The sequence below is a fragment of the Brachyhypopomus gauderio genome, chromosome 7 (assembly GCF_052324685.1).
Source record: "Brachyhypopomus gauderio isolate BG-103 chromosome 7, BGAUD_0.2, whole genome shotgun sequence".
NCBI lineage: Eukaryota > Metazoa > Chordata > Actinopteri > Gymnotiformes > Hypopomidae > Brachyhypopomus > Brachyhypopomus gauderio.
This window is the reverse complement of record NC_135217.1, coordinates 2,480,991-2,497,978: the sequence shown is the minus strand read 5'-3', so window position 1 is coordinate 2,497,978 and position 16,988 is coordinate 2,480,991.

Sequence of the window (16,988 nt, the reverse complement as noted above, 5' to 3'; positions counted from 1 at the left end):
ATGTTGTAAGGGAGTTTATGATTTTCTGTTTGTAATACTTAATTTGAACATTCTGATCATGATCTGGGTTGAGTTTCCCGAAAGTGATTGAACTTAGCAATTTACGAACAACTTTAAGAACGACATAACTTTAAGAACGCTGTTTTTACGCCGGTTTCCCAAAACCCTTCTCATCTTTCAAACTTACGAACGAGTCCCTAATAGCAGTTACTTGACTCCACCCCTACGTTTGCCCAGAACAGGGGCTGCCAGTCAAAAACTGAACCACCGATTTGCATACATTTCTATAATTATTAAGCCACAAAAGTGTCGTTATGTAAATAATAATTATAAAATCAAACAGAAAAGTATTTACACAACATGTATGTAAAAAAATAGTTTAAAATAAAAATAATTTGTAATTGCTGTCCATCGCATGCCAAGCCTACCTATACTAACAACCTTTTGTTACGGTAACAGCTCCGGACCCTTCCCTGTGGGCGTGCTGCTACGTTGTCTGCATGTCGTTATGTCCATGTATGTACTTCCGTGGGTGTGGGTTGTCCGTGAGCATGTTCGTAGTCTTACCTGTGCCTTGTATCGAGATCACGAGGGTATGTGTTGATCACCTATTTAATGTGCGTTCGCGCAGTGTCTTGTGCTCGTCTATGTCTAAAGTTTCGTGTCAGCGTGAGTGTGTGTCTGTTGTGCTTGCGCTCCGCCTGGAGCTTACACGTCAGAGTCGTATAATAAAAGTTTTGTGTTGCATCAATCTCACTTGTCCTGCCTCCTCCATTGAGCGTGACACCTTTAGAAGCAATCAAGCAGCAAGCATGGCAAACCGACCACGCAAACCAAATTTTTCTCAGGACGAACTAACTCAAATGCTGGAAGAAATTGAAGAAAACAAAAGTATTCTATTCTCCAAAGCTCAAGGAAGCTCAACAAAAAGAAAAAAAAACCAGAAATGGGAAGAAATAGCCCAGAAAATAAGTGCCTGCAGTGCATACCAGAGATCTGCAATGGACATACGGAAAAAATGGCATGACTTCGCTAGTCATGCTAAAAGAAAGGGAGTGAACTTGGTAAAGAGAGGGCTAAGACTGATGGGGGTCAATCATCTACAACAGCCCTCACACCATAAGAGGAAAAAGGCAGATCTTCTTGATCTGACTGCTGCATTCGACACCATCTCCCATCCTATCCTCCTCCAGAGATTGTCTGCTATTGGTTTTTGCAATAAACCCCTGGACTGGTTCACCTCTTACCTCTCTGACCGCACTCAGTTCATTCAGTTAAAAACTTTTGCATCCCAGCCATCCCCCCTCACTTCTGGTGTCCCACAGGGGTCGGTTCTTGGTCCTATTCTTTTTATTATTTATCTTCTTCCCCTAGGTCACATTTTTCGTAAGTACAACATCCATTTTCATTGCTATGCAGACGACACCCAGCTCTACCTCTCTAGCAAACCTAATTCCATCCTTCCACCTTTATCCCTATGTGATTGCCTCCAGGAAGTTAAGTCATGGTTCTCCTCAAATTTTCTCAAACTCAACAGTGATAAAACAGAGGTTCTCCTCATTGGTTCCAAATCTGTCCTCTCCAAAGCTAACAGTTTGTCCATTTCTATTGATAACACCTTGGTCTCCTCTTCTCAGCAGGTTAAGAGTTTGGGTGTTGTCCTCGATAGCACTCTGTCTTTTCAATCCCACATAAATACCATCACTCGTTCTGCTTATTTCTATCTTCGTCACATAAATCGTCTTCGTTCGTCCCTCACCTCTGCCGATACTGCCATCCTGGTTCACTCCCTGGTCACATCTCGTCTTGACTATTGTAATTCTCTTTTGTTTGGTCTTCCCCTCAAGTACCTCCAGAAGTTACAACTGGTTCAGAACGCTGCAGCTCGCATAATCACTAAAACTCCATCCACTCATCACATCACCCCTGTTCTTCGACACCTCCACTGGCTCCCTGTTAAATTCCGCATCAACTACAAACTTCTACTGCTCACCTTTAAAGCTATACATCAACTTGCCCCTTCATATCTCACCGAGCTCCTCCACATACATAGACCTAGCCGGACACTTAGATCCTCCTTATCCATATCACTTACAGTTCCCTCAGCCCGCTTAATCACCATGGGTGCTAGAGCTTTCAGTTGCTCTGCTCCTCGTCTCTGGAACTCTCTCCCACCTGATATCCGCAATATTACTTCACTGGACACTTTTAAATCACAACTAAAAACTCATCTGTTTAGGTCTGCTTACAGCTCCTAGTTTGTGTTTTATCTTGTATTTTTTGTTTTATATCACTGAATGTTTTATGTTTTAATTGCTGCTATATGTACGGTGTCCTTGAGAGCCCTGAAAGGCGCCTATAAATAAAATGCATTATTATTATTAAAAGCCCTGGGAATACTGGGCCCAACACAGGGAGGAGCTGGACATGACATAATTTTTCAAAATCTTTAGTTTTGTGGCAGTTTCATTAATGTTAATATTTTTCTTCCAGACTCCAGTTCTACTCACACATACACTGTATAGAAGACAAGGATTTTTTTTTCTATTTTATCTAATTCCTCCTTCCTTATTCCTCCCTCTAATTATTGTTGCATGTAATTAGTGGAGTCAAATAAAATACTTTGAAAAGCATAACTTGTACCCAATGAATGCCTTGGAGTCTATTAAATTCCTAAGAAACACACACAAACACGGGTCGCAAATGTAAAATATTTATCCCAAATTTTATTTTCAGGAAGTTAACTGAACAGCCCTAATAATTTGCATTTGTGCTGCCAAGCCAGCCTGTTAATGTCCTTCTCTCCCAATTCCTGATAAGATAGCAGGAATGTGAACTTCTCCTCTCTCCTCATCTTCCTCATCATCTTCCTCAATGTCCTCATCAGGAACGTGCATGCCAGCCTGCACTGCAATGTTATGAAGCATAGCACATACAATTATTCTGGCACAGCTTCGTACTGGGAAATACCAAAGCCCCCCTGATAACTTGTGAAGGCACCCAAAACACATTTTCCAAATGCCCAACACTCGCTCCACAACACTGCGTGTTCTCCGGTGTGCCATGTTGTAGTTCTCTTCAGCCTCTGTCTAGGGATTCAAGACAGGAGTTAGTAAATAGGTGCGGAGTGGATAACCACTGTCACCCAGCACATGTCCACCAGCAAACGCACCCTCAGTTGCCATCTGACATACTCCTAAGTTTGACCAAATGAAAGAGTCATGAGTACATCCTGGCCACTTGGCCACAATGTCTGTGAAGACTTCTTGGTGGTTGCATACCATTTGAACGTTTAGTGCAGATAAGTCTTTACAACAGGTGTAGGTGGGCTCAAGAGGCTGTGTGTGTATGGGGATGATTGTGCCATCCACTACACCAACAATTCCAGGTATAGCTGCAATTGCATGAAAACCTATTTTGGTTTCTTGCAATGCATCCCTTGTTTGTGGAAATGTTATGTATGTTGGTGCATGGCGCAGAAGAGCTTTAGTCACAGCATGCACATATTTACACACAGCAGCTTTGCTTAGGCTGTAGACATCACCAAGAGTCTGCTGAAATCCACCACTGCCATAAAAACAAAGCACTGTCAGTAGCTGAATGGTGGGACTGAGGGCAAAATTTCTTCTAGTGCCTCTTGTTAACTCCTCTTGTATGAAACCAAGGAGAGCCATGATCTCCTCTCTAGGCAGGTGGTATCTGTCACACAGTTCATCATCAGGGAGATCAAGTTGACCTACACTTAGATGCCGAACTGCGTTAAGACGAGCTAGCTGTCTACATTGATTACAGTGTCTTCTCAAATGACGTCTTTGAGAACCAATATTCTCTGTACAGCTGCCATGTTCACCGCATAACCACCACTGTCAGCGTTTCTCTTGGTTACTGGGGAAATTAAGTATTGTCAGTCACCAATTGTGCAAGTTCTCCCACTTAAAAAGATGAGAGAGGCCGGTAATTGACATCATAGGTACACCTCAACTATGAGAGACAAAATGTGAAAAAAAATTGAGAAAATCATTTTGTCTGACTTTTAAAGAATTTATTTGTGAATAATGGTGGAAAATAAGTATTTGGTCACCTACAAGCAAGATTTCTGGCTGTCACAGACCTGTAACTTCTTTTTTAAGAGGCTCCTCTTTCCCCCACTCATTACCTGTATTAATGGCACCTGTTTGAAGTCGTTAACAGTATAAAAGACACCTGCCCACAACCTCAAACAGTCACACTCCAAACTCCACTATGGTGAAGATGAAAGAGCTGTCGGAGGACACCAGAAACCGAATTGTAGACCTGCACCAGGCTGGGAAGACTGAATCTGCAATAGGCAAGCAGCTTGGTGTGAAGAAATCTACTGTGGGAGCAATAATCAGAAAATGGAAGACCTACAAGACCACTACTAATCTCCCTCGATCTGGGGCTCCACGCAAGATCTCAGCCCGTGGGGTCAAAATGATCACAAGAACTGTGAGGAAAAATCCCAGAACCACAAGGGGGGATCTAGTGAATGACTTGCAGAAAGCTGGGACCAACGTTGCAAAGGCTACCATCAGCAACACTTACAGCAACAAATTATTATTTATTTTACTTACTTATTTTCCCCACTGTATATGTGTAAGTAATTAATGAATAAATTTCATTGGTTAAGAGTTAACATGCTTCAAAGGCCATTTGTAACCATTGCTCAGGGAACAATATATTATTTGACTTCCACAACTGTTCCACTGGAAAAAAATAGCATTTATGCAATTTATGTGTATGTTAATAAATAGTATGTTGAGAATGTCAAAACAATAATTTCAATTTAGTATGTATATTTATGCGCAGTATTGAACTAAGGGCGTTGATCTAATTTATGTGACGCAATTACGCTTTCAAAAGTAATCTACATTTTGTGGATTTGTGTTTGTAGTTCGGCGCGTTTAAAGGGATAATCAAAAAAATAATATAAATAAATAAATTGATAATCAGCAGCGTCTATCGTTGTTCAGACAGAACTGCGCATAAACTTCAGGTTAAGAACAACTAAGCGAGTTACGACATGGTCAGATCACTCGTAGATTTACGAACGAGGTTAAGTACAACGTTGGTTACAATGACTTTTGGGAAACTGGTGTAAATTTTAAGAACGTTTGTAAGTACGAGGTTACGAAGTACTTGGCGTTAATAACGTTATGGGAAACTCACCCCTGATGAATATCTGTGTCTCACCCTCAGCGAAAACTTCTCTTTTCCTTCATGTTCTCTGTTTATCTTACCTGTTTTCCCCTACCCCCACATCCAGTCTTGCTCAACTGTACCTCCTTTCCCAACAATAGATCAAATCCCCAGATAAAATACCAATCATACATCTGTTTTTATAACAATTGTTTTGCAACACATCTTAGTTGTTTTGTATTTAACTAGCTGTATTAAACTTTGGAACTCTTTGGAAATCTGTGCACCCATTTGCACACTAATTATTTGCAGCGTGTCAGCCTGCAGGTCCCACCATCCAGTGCTGCACACTGAGCCTTACAGAGTGAAGCACTGACCACACGGACTCTTGCTGTGACAAAACCACTCACGTGCCATTAGATTTGAGAGCGATGCGGTCCTGATTCACTTCCTCCAGAGCACCTACTTTATCGACTACTTCAGTTTAAGAGACTGCTTTTCTTGTGTTGCTTGTTGTGGTGTGTGTGTGTGTGTGTGTGTGTGTGTGTATCTGATTTCTTTATAAGAAAACAATTCATGTTTCATTATACTATAATATTAACATGTTTAGATTAAATTTGAGGGACAAGTTTACTTATAACTATTAATCTTCATGTAAATATGGTTACTATAAGCCAACATCTTTAAAAACAAACATAAACAAAACAATGTAAGATGATTCAGACTTAATAAACTGCTTACCTGATATTCTATTAAGTTTCTGCATTGCTACTTCAATGTCAGTTCCACCCCTCGAGACAACAGGACAGACCACCATTATGACGTCAGCGTCCTGCACTGTAGACACCTCCTTTAGATCTGGTATTTGTTCATGGAGAATCCCCATAAAGTCCAAATGGCAATTCATGGTGTTGTCAATCAAGAGGCAGAAATAACTGGACATCTGTTGAATAGGCTGAATTATGCAAATGTCACTCTCCATGCAATTGTCACTCTCCATGCTGTCATCTAGTTTGCTTAACACTTTATATTTAACTTTATATGCTTTGTCTGGTTTTAAATCATCGAGTGTAACTATATCTTGGTTTTGTTGCACTGAATGACTCATCCACGCATCCGGTTGCATTATCTTGTACATTAACAAAACTCTTGCAGAAGAAAATGAGACATCCAGCTTAACTTTGACAATATTGTCTTTGACATGTATTATAATGGATTTTGGTGGAGGAACAAAGCAAACAGCTTGATCAGATCCATTGTTGTACTGAAGAATGCAGGAACCTGGGTGAAGCTCATGATCCTTAGATGTTACTATGAATTTTGTTGTCTGACTATTGCATGATTTCACCAGCTTTTCAAAGGTCTTAAAATGTTCCCTCATAGTTTTCCTGATGTCATCACTGATCCAAGTCTGTTGCAGGTACTCAGCACCAGACGTCTCAAGAGTATCCCTCTTCAGAAAGGTTTCTTGCTGAGAAAGCAATGGATCTGGCTGTCCAAGACTTGTGAATGTGTAAGAATACACTGTGTTAATTTTACAATCTGACAAGGTTGTGTCCATGCTTTCAGCCATTTCAGCTCCAATGTTCTGCAATTGATGGAGAATTGTACATACAGTTTGAAATTCCTGTTCTTTGAACTGGAGCCACTGGTTGATAGCACTGACGTTGAAAGGAGACTTCTCATGAAGATCAAAGAGACTGTTTAGAGCTTCTTCTTCTTTCTTACATGCTCTGATAGATGAGATCAAGGAATCACGTTTGTTGATAAAATCTTTCCTATATTCCAGACAACCCTGTAGCATGGTTTGGATCTTATGTAGTGGCAAAATCGCTGTTTGCTCAGTGACCTTTAGGAGATCTCTGCATTTCTCTTCAACTTCCATTAAATTATTAATGACTTCCTGTGTATTCCTGAGTAGATCCTTGTCTATGACTCTCAGACAGATCACATCACTTTCAACTGTGTAGCCCAGCTTGCCCACTGCTACACATTTTATCTCATAAATTGTGTTGTAGTCCAGATCAGTCAGAGTAACACTATATTGGTTTTTCTCCACATGCTGAACATTCCAGTGATCCTGTTGTTGAGTCTTGTACAGTAGTCTGGTCTCCACTGTGGCAGGACACGAGGGACCCAACTTTATTGTCACATTGTTATCCGTCATGTGATCCACAACTGGACAGTCTGGTTTTGATGGAGGAACAAAGCAAACATCTTGATAAGATCCATGCTCATAGAGCAGAATGCAGGAACCTGAGTGAAGCTCATGATCTTTAGATGTTACCATGAATTTTGTTGACAGACTATTGCACGATTTCATCAGGTCTTCAAACATCTTCAAATGTTCCCTCATAGTCTTGCTGATGTCAGCAGTGATCCACGTCTGCTGCTGGTACTCAGCACCAGACGTTTCAAGAGTATTCCTCTTCAGAAAAGTTTCTTGCTGAGAAAGCAATGGATCTGGCTGTCCAAGACTTGTGAATGTGTAACAAACAACATTATGTATTTTATGATCTAAAGAGGGTATATCAATGTTTTCACACATGTCCATTCCAATTTTTTGCAGATGATGGGTAAAGGCACTTATGGTTTTAAATTCATGTTCTTTGAACTCTAGCCATTGGTTCATGGCTCTGCCTTTGAAAGGAGACTTCTCATGAAGATCAAAGAGACTGTTTAGAGCTCTTTCTTCTTTCTTACATGCTCTGATAGATGATATCAGGAAATCACGTTTGTCTTTAAAATCTTTCCCATATTCCAGACAACCCTGTAGCATGGTTTGGATCTTCTTCTGTAGTGGCAGTAAAGCAGTTTGCTCAGTGACCTTTAGGAGCTTTCTGCATTTCTCTTCAACTTCCATTAAATTATTAATGACATCCTGTGTATTCCTGAGTAGATCCTTGTCTATGACTGTCAAACAGATCACATCACTTTCAACTGTGTAGCCCAGCTTGCCCACTGCTACACATTTTATCTCATAAATTGTGCTATAGTCCAGATCAGTCAGAGTAATACTATCTTGGTTTTTCTCCACATGCTGAACAATCCAGTGATCCTGCTGTTGAGTCTTGTACAGTAGTCTGGTCTCCACTGTGGCAGGACACGAGGGACCCAACTTTATTGTCACACTGTTATCCGTCATGTGATCCACAACTGGACATTCTGGTTTTGATGGAGGAACAAAGCAAACATCTTGATCAGATCCATTTTCATAAAGCAGAATGCAGGAACCAGGGTGAATCTCATGATCCTTAGATGCAACCATGAATTTTAGTGACAGACTTTTGTGTGATTTCATCAGGTCTTCAAATGTCTTTAAATGTTCCCTCATAGTTTTCCTGACGCAATCTGTGATCCAAGTCTTCTGCGGACAGTCAGGGCCAGGCATCTCAAGGGTCCTCTTTAGAAAAGTTTCTTGCTGAGAAATCAGTGGGTCTGGCTGTCCAAGACTTGTGAATGTGTAAGAAATCACTTTGTTAATTTTACAATCTGACAAGGTCATATCCATGTTTTCAGCCATTTCAGCTCCAATGTTCTGCAATTGATGGAGAATTGTACATACAGTTTGAACTTCCTGTTCTTTGAACTGGAGCCACTGGTTGATTACACTGATGTTGAAAGGAGACTTCTCATGAAGATCAAAGAGACTGTATAAAGCTCTTTCTTCATTTTTACATGCTCTGATAGATGAGATCAAGAAATCATGTTTGTCTTTAAAATCTTTCCCATATTCCAGACAACCCTGTAGCATGGTTTGGATCTTCTTCTGTAGTGGCAGTAAAGCAGTTTGCTCAGTGACCTTTAAGATCTCTTTACATTTCCCTTTAACTTCCATTAAATTATTAATGACTTCCTGTGTATTCCTGAGTAGATCCTTGTCTATGACTCTCAGACAGATCACATCACTTTCAACTGTGTAGCCCAGCTTGCCCACTGCTACACATTTTATCTCATAAATTGAGCTGTAGTCCAGATCTGTCAGAGTAACACTATCTTGGTTTTTCTCCACATGCTGAACATTCCAGTGATCCTGCTGTTGAATCTTGTACAGTAGTCTGGTCTCCACTGTGGCAGGACACGAGGGACCCAAATTTATTGTCACACTGTTATCCATCATGTGATCCATAACTGGACAGTCTGGTTTTGATGGAGGAACAAAGCAAACATCTTGATAAGATCCATGTTCATAGAGCAGAATGCAGGAACCTGAGTGAAGCTCATGATCTTTAGATGTTACCATGAATTTTGTTGAGAGACTATTGCATGATTTCCTCAGGTCTTCAAACATCTTCAAACGTTCCCTCATAGTCTTGCTGATGTCAGCAGTGATCCACGTCTGCTGCTGGAACTCAGCACCAGACGTTTCAAGAGTATTCCTCTTCAGAAAAGTTTCTTGCTGAGAAAGCAATGGATCTGGCTGCCCAAGACTTGAGAATGTGTAACAAACAACATTATGTATTTTATGATCTAAAGAGTGTATATCAATGTTGTCACACATTTCAGTTCCAATTTTTTGCAGATGATGGATGAAGTCACTTACAGTTTTAAATTCATGTTCTTTGAACTCTAGCCATTGGTTTATGGCCCTGACGTTGAAAGGAGACTTCTCATGAAGGTCAAAGAGACTGTTTAGAGCTCTTTCTTCTTTCTTACATGCTCTGATAGATGATATCAGGAAATCACGTTTGTCTTTAAAATCTTTCTCATATTCCAGACAACCCTGTAGCATGGTTTGGATCTTGTTATGTAGTGGCAGTAAAGCAGTTTGCTCAGTGACCTTTAGGAACTCTCTGCATTTCCCTTCAACTTCAATTAAATTATTAATGACTTCCTGTGTATTCCTGAGTAGATCCTTGTCTATGACTGTCAAACAGATCACATCACTTTCAGTTGTGTAGCCCAACTTGCCCACTGCTACACATTTTATCTCATAAATTGTGCTGTAGTCCAGATCAGTCAGAGTAACACCATCTTGGTTTTTCTCCACATGCTGAACATTCCAGTGATTCTGCTGTTGAGTCTTGTACAGTAGTCTGGTCTCCACTGTGGCAGGACACGAGGGACCCAACTTTATTGTCACGCTATTATCTGTCATGTGATCCACAACTGGACGATCTGGTTTTGATGGAGGAAGAAAACACACTTTGTCACTTGATCCATTTTCATAGAGCAGAATGCAGGAGCCTGGATGATTATCCACTGGTTTTGAAATGACAGTGAATATTGTTTTTTGTTTACTCTGATCACACTCGTGTATATTCTTTAACATTTTAAACACACCCAAGTTATTCTTCATGATCTTTGTAATGTCTGATGACAGCCATGATTTCTGTTTGGGACCAGGTTCAGATGGGTTATCAGTTTCCTTCTTTGCTGTGGGTCTTAAGTATTTCTCTTGTTTGGTTAAGATGATGTCTGCTTCCTGCAGAGATGTGAAAGTGTAACAAACTAAATTCTCTACTTCCAAATTCATCAGTAGACTGTCTATATCACCGTCAATGTCTGCTTCATTCAGTTGATTAAGTAGAGCTTTAATTGTTGTAGATTCGTTTTCTTTGTCTTTTATCCACTGCTGAAGATCCCTGATATTAAAAGGAGACTCTTCATAATCACGCAGAAGATCTGTCACAGCACTAATATCTGTTTTACCTCCACGGACATTTGGCAGCAACAGTCCAAGTTTTGTCATGAAATCCCCTTTGTAATTACAGCAGTACTTCTTAAAGTCCAGCACTTTGTCTTCAAATGCTTTGAATGATTTTGCTACTGTATCTTGCAGCAGGTCATCACATTTCATTTCTGTGGCATTTAAATTCTCAATTACTGACTCCACAGCCCTGATGATCTCTGTGCTGATGTTTCGCTCAAGTTTGGATGCTCTTGAGTCTAGTTTGACTAGAGGGTAAAGCCACACTTTGAGTGGTACAGCATATTCTCCATTCACTCCAAGCATGTTGGGAAGATCTGTATAAACCTTTATGGCATCTTCAAACGTTTTTGGGTTAGAGGGCAACTTGAAATCACCATAAAATGTACAATTAAATTTTTCAAATGCTACCATTTCATTTTGAGCTATTGCTAATGTTCCCTGTGATCCAACAGAAACACCTTTCAGTTTAGCAACTGCAAGGTCTACTTCTCCATTTACATCTTTTTTCTTCTCATCTGCAGAAACTTGTCTATCAAATACAAAGTAGGCATTAGCTCCATATAGCACTGCTGTAACCACATGTGTTGCTGTATTATTATCAAAGATATCAGGATGAGCCACATTTCCCAAATGATCCATTGTCAACTGTGTAAACTTGGTGTTTGAACCATAGTGCAGTGTCAATCTCTCTTGTCTAAAAGATTTCTTTGTATCCGCGAAATACTTGGCTGCTCCATTTAAATTAACTAATCCACCCAAAATACTCAATTTGAGATTACCATCGACCTTTAGATTGCTACATTTTTCATCAATGGAGTCTTCTGTTGAGACTTTGAATTCTGTATTATGCTGAGGACAAACATCTGTGTTGTGCTTCAACTGTTCATGTTTCCAAAGTGTGATTCCTGTGAGCAATCAGAAAGAATACATATGACATTTATTGTAGTTATCTTTTCAAACATTCTGTAAGAATACTAGACTCATGCATATAGATTTGAACTAAATAAAAAAATCTTCAAAAGGCATTATGTGAATGTACCTGTTGCCCAGTGCTTAATTTGTAAATCAAACGATGCCGGAACGCAAACAGTGGACAACATAAAATGTTACCGGATGGAGGCAGACAGTTACCAGAACGCACGCTTCAAAATGAAAGAGTTCCCGGATCCTGTTCCGGCAGGATCCGGCTCAAATTAAGCCCTGCTGTTGCCTCACTATAAAACATTGCAATCTGTTTAGGGGGTGGGAGTATGTACTGTGGAATATGTTCTGTGGAGTGTGCACTGTGGAGTATGTACTGTGGAGTGTGCACTGTGTATCTTGCATGCTTGCAGTATTTGGTGATTTTGGGTAATACCTGGTACTAATGCATCCTTTCGGCTGTCATAGAGCATTCCCAGCTGGAAGGGTCTCCCCAGGGCTGCAATTTCTAAAGTATCCTCTCCTGTAGCAGCCATCCTTAAAACAGAGCACCATGGGACACATGAAATACAATTAGACACCTATTTTATGTTGTTGGCTTTGATAGTATAAGCTAAAAAGAAACAATCACATCTGGCTCCGCCCTCTGCCCATGTCCCGTGTTGTTCATCCTAGCCTAGCCCCACCTTGTTACTTCATTTCCTTGGTTTCCCTCTGTTATGTATGAACCTAGTTCGTAAGTAATCTATACAGTATCCTCCAGCAGAGGGCACCAAGCAAAGTGAGAGCTTGTGAAAGCTGTATAGTTGGGCAGTTGTTCAATAAAAGAAACGAGAAGTAAATCAGCCTACTGTTGTGTATCTCTATATGTCGTGCAAACTGTTGTTTGATAGACACTAAAGGGAGCTACACAACACCCTCTGTTTGTCACGGGTTATCGTTACCAGTCTTGTCTTGTTTAATTCCCCTGTAGCCTTTGTTTAAAAGTTCTATTGTCTTCCCTGTTCCCCTTGTCGGTCGTTCCCTGTATGTCACTTTGCCTTGTACCTTGTTCATAGCCTATGCATTATTACTTGTATATCCCGGTTTCTGTTTTGCATTTATTGTTGTTATCTTATTCATAGTTTGCTTTATGCTTTATGCTTTCTACATTATGAAAATATATTCCTCTAATGTTCATTTGTTAGTTTCCCTCGCTGTGTTCTTTGTTCCTAGTCTTCCCTGCTACTTTCTAATTCTTGTATTCCTAGGTTTATATTTTTGTTTTTCCTCATATTGCGTGTGTTTGTTTTCATATTTGCTCGCTTTAGTTGATAGTCTGTGTACCCGTTTAAGTTCATCCCCTCCACTGTCAGTTTTCCCGTGTTTCATTCTGTGCTTATTTGGTCTGTTGTTTTTTCCTCATTAATTTATTCTAAACCTGCATTTGTGTCACACCTAATTGTTACGTCGGGCTACGCCCCCTCTCCTAGCTGTCACTCCGGGTTCCCTCGTGTCTGTATTCCTTGACCGTTGATCCCGCCCTGCTCATCTGTCTCCATGGTTTCCCATTGTCTTCCACGCCCTTGTCATCAGTGTTGTCACCTGAACCTAGTCTAGTCCTGTGTATTTATCTCCTTGTATTTCCCATGTCTGGTTATCGGTTGTTTTGTGCATTCTTGTTTCTACGCCTTGTTGTTTCACCTGCGATCTCCTTGTGTTCCTGCCTGGTCCATGTGTCCTCCTTGTTGTGTTTCCGCCATGTCTGTTCGTGTTTCATGTCCTGATTGCCCTCCCGTTTTGACCCGTGCCTGTTATATTGACCACGTCTTTGGAATTCCCTTGAATAAATCTCACTCTCCTCAGTGTTTGTGTCCGCCTCCCTGTTCTGCCTCACGCAGATCGTTACACTAATTTTCTCTGCTCCCTCCACGCTATCTACTGTAAATGATACAGCCACTGATTTAGACTCGCCTTTGGTGCATTCAGTTTTATCACCAGTTCCACCTTCTCCACAGCCTGTCCCCCCTTCTTCATATTCTGAAGCATTGTCATTTCCTCCACCTGCTTCTAAAAAGCCTCAACATGTGTCCTCCTAAAAGGTCAGCTGTCCACACTGCATGGTGAAGCTGCAGGAGAATAATTTGCCTGGCCACATTTCTAGGAAGCATTCCGAAACACAACTGGACATAACCAGCACCTCACAATTGCAGAGTGCATGTATGGATGCCACCAATGATATTTATGCAGTGGTAGTCATGGTTTTTCTGTGCCTGTTGTAAGGAAAAAGAAATTTAAAGGTGAATAATTTAATGTTTCAACTTAATGTTTTTCAGGGAGTGTCCCAGCCATACTCCAGTTCACGCGCAGACGCTGTCTTTTGGTTTTGTTGGTGTTTTATTTAAACAAAACATGATATATAAGATTAACAACAACTCAAGTTAAAGAAACAAATCAATTACAGCTTGCGGTGGAAAAACTGTTTGCTCTTCTGACCGGGCGCCATCCAGGTCTACCCATTTCGCTTAAATCAAGGACCCGATAACCCGATGAATGCAGTGACCGGTATGCACCACATCAAGTAGGGTACAAACACAAGGGATCTAGGGAACATTAAAGACAAAAATGGCTCCAACACCTGGCCCCTAATTGTGTATCTCACAATTATAGCATGTACATAAAAGGAAACAGAAAACATAGTCATGTATGCCATTCACTCTTTTTGCTAGTACTACATTTGCTTACACTACTCTCGGAGCAAACATCTATATTCATGTCTACACACAATCTATAATGTCAAAATCACAAACTACACCATCAGTCCTTAGTTAATGTTTCAAAGTTGGGGGTTAGAGGCTACTAGCACTTAACCCACCGTTGAGATTCAGCCTTTACCACTGATCCATCACTATTGTGATGTTTCCATCAGCTTACTGACTGGTCTTTGCAGAACAGTGTTCTTGGTCTTGATCAAAGCCGCTCGGACAAGACCTTGTTTATCTGGAAAGGCCTTCAGAATTCTCCTTAGCAACCACGAGTTTCTTGGTGCCTTGTCATCGATGATGACCACTAAGTCATTTGGTTGGAAGTTCCTTTTGATCAAGTTCCATTTGGATCTCTCTTGCATAATGGGAAGATACTTCCTTATCCACCATTTCCAGAATAAGTCTGTGATGTACTGTACCTGTTTCCATCTTCTTCGTACATTCAAGTCAGTGCTCTGAAAGATTCCAGGTGGTATGACTGGTTGAACTTTCATCCTTAGTAAATGATTAGGTGTCAGAGGTTCCAGATCAAGTGGATCGTCTGATACAGTTATTAGTGGACGATCATTCGTTATTGTTTCAACTTTGCAGAGTGCTGTTAATAATCCATCATCGTCAAGGATTTGCTCTCTAAAGAGTGAATGAAGAATTTTCTTCAGTGACTTGATTAGACGTTCCCACACACTTCCATGGTGAGGTGCAAAGGGTGGATTAAAGTAAAAGTGGACAAGTAAAGATCACGCCATATCGTTTTGCAGTTCCACGACCTTTCTTGACTTCTATTGGTCCAAAATAATCAATACCTACGTGGGTGAAATGTGGTAAGTCTGGGGTGATCCGTTCTGGAGGGAGATCTGCCATCTTCTATTCTCCCGGTTTCCCTTGAAGATGTCTACAGAGGACGCATTCCGTAATAATCCTGCGTGCTAAGGAATTTGCACTTGGTATCCAATAATGCTGTCTCAATTTTGATAGAACATGATTCCTCCCAGAGTGACCTATTGTCTGGTGGATGTGCCTCATAATCAGTCTAGAGATATGGGACTTCTTGGGTAATATGGCTGGATGCTGTTGACTTACGGGCATGGCCATTCTATTAATTCTGCCTCCTACCCTTAGAATCCCAGCCTCAAGAATCGGATCCAGTGATGAGATGCTACTAGTGAGTTTAACCCGTTTACCTTTCTGTAAGGCTTCCACTTCCTCATGGAAACTCGAGTTCTGTACATAAGAGATCACAGCCTTTTCTGCTCTTTCCAGTTCATCTACAGACAAACACTGGGATCCCACATTCTGGGCATTGTTGTTCTTCACAGCATCCTTTCCTTGAACCTTTGCTTTAAGGATATCTTTTAGTCGTAGAAACCATGCCACTGCCCCTTTTAAGTGACTCCACTGGGAATAATATTCTAGGAAGTTGCTTGTAGGATTGTCAGTTACGGTTGTCCAATGGACCTGAACATTTCTCACTTCGAGGGTTTTCAAATCAGTAGGCATGAGTTTGCTACTAATTGGCAAATGTGTTTCTTTCCTTTGTAAGAAGTCTGGGCCTGTGTTTCTTTCCTTTGTAAGAAGTCTGGGCCTGTCCACCAGTGCTTGGACATTAGGGAGGCTGCTCTTACACCCCGTGATGCAACATCAGCCGGGTTGTTGGCTGACCCTACATATCTCCATTGTTCTTTTGTTGTAAGATCTTTGATGACAGTGAGTCAGTTGATGACAAAGGTTGAAAATCTTGTTTGTTCATTATTAATGTACTTGAGAACTGACTGGCTATCAGTCCATAATACAGAAGGTTCCAGATTCATTTGAAGTTCTACTCTAAGCATTTTATCCATCCGTGCAGCAAGCGTTGTTGCTTGAAGTTCGAGTCTAGAGATGGTCATTTCTTTAAGTGGGGCTACTCTCGCCTTTCCCATAACAAAGCTAACGTGTACATTTCTATCACTGGCGAACCTGATGTAGCTAACGGTACCATAACCTAATTCACTGGCATCACAGAAGTGATGCAGCTGAGCTGATATGACAGTGCCAATGTCTTTTGGTTTCATACATCTATTGATTCTCAAACCAGAGAGATGTTCAGTGTCTTGTAGCCATGTCTTTCATTGATTGAGCATAACATCAGAAACTACTTAATCCCAACCACAACCTGACTTGCAGAGAGCCTGCAAAATCTGCTTGCCTTTCAGTATGACGGGTGCATGAAATCCTAAAGGATCATATATGGAACTTACAGTGGATAAAATCCCTCTTCTAGTGAGGGGCTTGCTGTTGTCAGACACTTTAATTCCGAATGTGTCATCCTCCAAGTTCCACTGAATCCCGAGCACTCTTTTGCACATCTTTCCTATCCAACTCCAAATCCTTTACCATGTTTGCTTTTTCATTTTCAGGGATGACTTCTAGCACTTTATTGCTATTGCTGACCCATTTCCTAAGCTTGAATCCTCCTGTGGCACACAAATCAGAGAGACCTTTGTATAATCTAATAGCACGCATTTCTGTTTCTG